The sequence below is a fragment of the Mobula birostris genome, chromosome 10 (assembly GCF_030028105.1).
Source record: "Mobula birostris isolate sMobBir1 chromosome 10, sMobBir1.hap1, whole genome shotgun sequence".
NCBI lineage: Eukaryota > Metazoa > Chordata > Chondrichthyes > Myliobatiformes > Myliobatidae > Mobula > Mobula birostris.
Window position 1 is genome coordinate 32,404,066 of NC_092379.1, and position 6,000 is coordinate 32,410,065.

The 6,000-nt window shown below is 44.5% G+C and overlaps 1 protein-coding gene across 2 annotated transcripts in view; it reads right to left on the reverse strand.

Annotated features, from left to right (window-relative positions):
* The window catches only part of LOC140203942 (exocyst complex component 3-like protein 2), a 67,460-nt gene extending 62,606 nt beyond the window's left edge, over window positions 1-4,854 (reverse strand). For both annotated transcript variants that reach the window (XM_072270122.1, XM_072270120.1), the window contains exon 1: window positions 4,458-4,854. The gene's annotated coding sequence lies outside the window, so the exon portion shown is untranslated. The remainder of the gene's footprint in view (window positions 1-4,457) is intronic.
* Window positions 4,855-6,000: the final 1,146 nt, after the last annotated feature.

The following is a 6,000-nucleotide window of genomic DNA, read 5'->3' on the forward strand; positions in this document are numbered from 1 at the left end:
GTACAGGGCTACGGTGGGAAACTTTGTCACAGGGTGTGAGCAGAATTATCTGCAGCTTAATGTGAAAAAGACTAAGGAGCTGGCGGTAGACCTGAGGAGAACTAAGGTACCGGTGACCCCTGTTTCCATCCGGGGGTCAGAGTGGACATGGTGGAGGATTACAAATACCTGGGGATACGAATTGACAATAAACTGGATTGGTCAAAGAACACTGAGGCTGTCTACAAGAAGGGTCAGAGCCGTCTCTATTTCCTGAGGAAACTGAGGTCCTTTAACATCTGCCGGACGATGTTGAGGATGTTCTACGAGTCTGTGGTGGCCAGTGCAATCATGTTTGCTGTTGTGTGCTGGGGCAGCAGGCTGAGGGTAGCAGACACCAACAGAATCAACAAACTCATTCGTAAGAACAGTGATGTGGTGGAGATGGAACTGGACTCTCTGACGGTGGTGTCTGAAAAGAGGATGCTGTCCAAGTTGCATGCCATCTTGGACAATGTCTCCCATCCACTACATAATGTACTGGTTGGGCACAGGAGTACATTTAGCCAGAGACTCATTCCAACGAGATGCAACACAGAACGTCATAGGAAGTCATTCCTGCCTGTGGCCATCAAACTTTACAACTCCTCCCTTGGAGGGTCAGACACCCTGTGCCAATAGGCTGGTCCTGGACTTATTTCCTAACATAATTTACATATTACTATTTAATTATTTATTGTTTTATTACTATTTAATTATTTATAGTGCAACTGTAACGAAAACCAATTTCCCCTGGGATCAATAAAGTATGACTATGACTATGACTATGACTTGTCACTGCCTGCCATTCTGAAAAGGTCCCGTTTATTCCCACTCTTTGCTTCCTGTCTGCCAACCAATTCTCTATCCACATCAATACCTTACCCCCAATACTGTGTGCTTTAAGTTTGCAAACTAATCTCCTGTGTGGACCTTGTCAAAAGCCTTTTGAAAGTCCAAATATACCACATCCACTGGTTCTCCCCTATCCACTCTACTAGTTACACCCTCAAAAAATTCTATGAGATTCGTCAGACATGATTTTCCTTTCACAAATCCATGCTGACTTTGTCCGATGATTTCATCATTTTCCAAATGTGTGTGTGTGTGTGTGTGCGTGTGTATGTGTTTGTGAGCATGTATGTGTATGTGCTTGTGTTTGTGTGTATGTGTGCATGCATATTCGTGTGGCTGTGTGTGTGTTGTGTGTGTGTGTGTGTGTGTGTGTGTGTATGTTTATTTATATATAAATGTTCAATACCAGAGCTTGAAAGAGCAGATGGAAAGGTTGTGAAATATTAAAGCCAGAGTAATCCTGGTGGTGATAGGAGCACGTGGAGCTGTGACACCTGGACTGGGAAAATGGTTCTAACAAATCCTGGGAACAACATTTGAGATCTCGGTCCAGAAGAGCGCACTACTAGAACAGCAAAGTACTGCACCGAACCCTCAGGCTCCCAGGCCTCCTGGTAGATGACCTGAGTTTGAGGGAAAAATACACACACACACCACCTCTAAAGGGTGAGGAAAAATCTTATTTATACATACACACATACAAGCATAGATACAGCACACACATACTCACAGACACAAATGTACAGACCATAAAACCATAAGAGACAGAAGCAGAATTAAGCCATTCAGCCCATTGAGTCTGCTCTGGCATTCCATCATGGCTGATTTATTATCCCCCTCAACCCCATTCTCCTGCCTTCTCCCTATAAACTTTGATGCCTTTACTAATCAAAACTTTCAACTTCCACTTTAATTATACCCAATGACTTGTCCTCCACAGATCCCCTTAACAATGAGTTCCACAGATTCACCAGACAGTTACACCCACTCACAGGTACAGACACACACACACACACACACACACACACACACACACACACACACACACACACTCACACACACACACACACACACACACACATACGCACACATACACACACACACACACACACACACACACACACACACTCACACATGCGCGCGCGCACACACACACACACACACACAAACACACGGGGACACACACACACAACACACTTCCAACACCTGCAGAATCTTTTGTGGTTTTTGCAGAATCTGAACCTCAATCTGTCTAAGAGTCTCTTAAATGCCACGATCATCTCGGCTTCCAGCACCGCCCCTGACCCTACCACTCTGTAGTAGGTTCCATGCACTAACCACTCTGTGTAAAAAAAAACTTGCCTGACAGCTCTTCTTTAAACCTTTCTACTCTCTCCTTCAATGTACTGCATGTCTTCTAGTACTTTTCTACCCTGGGAAAATGATCCTGCGGTGTTCTATGAAAATGGTGTGCATACTATATTGGCACCAGAGTGTGTGCTGCCCTGAGGACACACTTAGGTTCTGTTGGTTGTTAACATAAATGCCACATTTCACTGTTTGTTTCAAGGTGCATGTTTATAAATACATTTGGATCTAGAACCTGACAGCACCGTCTCAATACATACTTCAAAGAAATCAGTCGTGCATCATGGCTTGTGGGATCCTGCCTCCTACACTGCAATAATAACACTTCAAGCATCAGCTGTGAATTGCTTCGGGGTCACCAACAGCTCTATATTAATTCAAATGCCTCTTTTTCTTCCCAGTGAAACAGCTTCTGTTAACCGCTGGAATTTACGTCATCAACGCAAAGTCTTTACAAATTAATGTTAGCCGTGGATGATACAAACAGGAAGTGAGGGAGGGAGTTCTCAGCCACCATGTGTCTAAAATGGGGAGGAAGATGGCAGTGGGGATCTAATGCAGACAGATAAGTAAACAATCAGCTGGCAAACTCCACACACAAGGTTAGGGCGTTGAGCATATACTCAGTAGCAACTGTATTCGGTGGAGGAGCGGAACCAGTGCGGTCTTCTGCTGCTGTAGCCCATCCACTTCAAGGTTCAACGTGGTGCATTCAGAGATGCTCTTCCGCCCACCACTGTTGTAATGTGTGGTTATTTGAGTTACTGTCAGCCTGGACCATTCTGGCCATTCTCCTCTGACAAGGTGCATTTGCCCACACAACTGCCGCTCACTGGGTGTTTTTTGTTTGATGCACCACTCTCTGTAAACTCTAGACTGTTGTATCAGGGGCAAGGGGCTTAGAGGGCATCTGAAGAAGAAATTTGAATTTGGAACACACTGCCTGAGGTGGCAGAGACTCTAACGTTTAAAAACTACTTGAATTCATGAGGCAAAAGAAAAGTGTCAATGATCAAGGATCATTTTCATTTGCCAGATATATTGACATATATTAGGCATTTGCAGAGGTGCGACATACAACAAAAGACAACGATATTCAACAATTATAAGGTTAAAGAATTATATAAAAATAAACTGAAGGGACTGATGTGGACCAATTACTGATCAATGGGATTAGTGGAGATGGGGTCAGCACAGATAGAATGGGTCAAATGGTCCCTTATATGGTGTTTGACTCCAAAAGAGGAAACAAGACAGGGAAAGGGGGAAGAAGGGATTGAGAGAAGAAGAGGGAGGCAGACCATTAAGAGAGGACAGACAGAGATTTAGAGAGGACCCATTAACTAGGGTAAAACTGCAAGACAGTCTATATTAAACACGAAATTCTGCAGCTTCTGGAAATCCAGAGCACAACTGATTTATTGACAGCCCTGCGAGAGAATGAGAGGGGGATACAGGGGTCAAACCAGCAAGCACAGAGAGATGGATGGGAGGCAGAGAGAGAGAGAGAACATGAAGGAGGAGAATATGAAGAGGCAGAAGGAAAGGAAACTGGGAGAGAGGCAAGAGAGACAGGAAGTGTGAGAGTTGAGAGAGGAAGAGAGACAGAGAGAAAGGGAGAGAGAGAAAGAGGGCAAGAAAGAGAGAAACAGGGAGAGAGAGGGGGAAGACAGAGAGAGAGAGAGAGGGGGGGGGGGAGAGAGAGAGAGAGAGAGAGAGAACTCGAGAGGAGAAGAGGCGCAAGAAGCCGTAAATGCTGGCATCTGGAACAACGGGCAAAATCGCTGGAGGGTCAGGCAGCATCTGCGTGGGTGGGGGGAAATGGCCAGTTGACCGGGTCCTGATGAAGGATCTCGACCCGATACGTCCACTGTCTGTCCCCTCCAACCCCCGCAGCTGCTGCCCACCCGCGGAGTCCTTCCAGCAATCAGCGTTGTCCCTCGAAGAGAAATAAACTCCGAGAAAAATAACGTCCCAAGTCTGTAGATGAGATTTAAGCGACGTGTACAAACACGTACAATATATCTGGATGCTTCATCTAAAGAACATACACTTTCGGTTGCGCTGGATGTCCCCAGTGTAACGCGTGTGATACGAATATAAAACGCTCGGGCTGGGGAAGGTTCGTTGTTAACGAGCCTGCAAGTTAAAAGGGTCGCCGTGGGGACAAATCCCCGTCCCGAGCAACGGAAGAAAACAAGGCTGCTGTACTCTACCTGTGCTGAAAGAGAGAAGCTGCCAGCTGCTTGGGAATTCTGACCGTGTGCCTGAGCTCCGAGAACCGACCAACAGGCAAAAGCGGCGGAGTTTCCCCACGCGGATCCTCCCACGGCGATTATCTGATTTGTAAATTTTTGTAATACTTCATGTAAATTTTGGATTAACGACGCAGGGTTTCAGATCCAAAGCCTGACATCTCTGTCGATAGGAAACCCCCTAAATCCTCCCGCCTTTTCCCTTTAACCTCGCCGTGCCACCTCAAAGAATTGACCTGGAGTTACTCTAGTTACACACTCATACACAAACACCGGAAAATCCAGATTGAACGCGGATTGCCAGAACTGGGAGACAGCGGGTCCCTCTGTGCCGCCCCTAATACTCCAGCAGATCCAAGAGTGACCTCAGTTCGGCTAAGGCTAACACACCAAAACTACTCTGAGTCAGATAAGATTCCTACAGACTCCCTTTCAAGGGCTCTACAACTCATATTCTCAATATTCATAATTTAATCTTTTACTTGCACAATTTGTTTTCTGTTCGTTGTCTGTCAGTCTTTGTTTTTCAAGGCTCGAGCTAAATTTACTATCAAAGTACCTATATGTCACGGTATACTGTCCTGCGATGCATTTTCTTGCGGGCATTCCCAGTTTAACAAAGTTCAGTAGATGCAATGAAAAACTACAGGTGAGAAGACCAAATGTGGACAAGGAACCATCCAAGGCCTGGCTCAGAGTGGGAGACCTTATCTCAGAAACATAGAGATTCCTTGTGGCCATAACACAAAAAAAATCAAAAATTCATACTAAAAGCAACAAATTCAAGTGATAAATGCAGAAAATGCCAAGAGAAGCCAGAAACAATCCAACTCATGACAGGATCCTGCAGCAGTTTAACTCAATCTGATTACTTCCACAGGCACAATCAAGTGGCAAGCGTCACTCACCAAAATCTTGCTTTAAAATACAAACTCACAAAAGAAACCATACCTTAATACAAACACAGGCCTGGTCCAATTTTAGAGTCAGGGTCTCACAAATTATATTTCGACCAATCTGTTATTACAGATAATAACCATCTGATTGTAGTACAGTATAAACGAGCAAGAACAGGTAGGTAATAGCCATTAAAAACACACATAACTTACAGAAACCAATAAGTGAAAAACAGCAGAAATACGCCGAATTAAAAAAGGAAATTGAAAGACTATGGACCATGAACAGGGTATACATTGTCCCAGTAGTAAAATCTACAACTGGTATCACCCCACAGTCACTACACAATAGCATTAGACAATTAGGCTGACATTGCAATATTTCTGTAAATCTTCAGAACGTCACAATACTAAACACCACTGGAAAGTTCCTAGCAATTGAGAAATGAGTTTACTTGGCTATGTCTGTACCTCGGGTTTTACCAGCTTGCATTGAGAGAATACAAAATAGTTAACAATAATTACACTGAGAACATGAGTTGTAGAGTTCTTGAAAGCGAGTGCATAGGTTGTGGAATCAGTTCAGTGTTGGGCGAGTGAAGTTATCC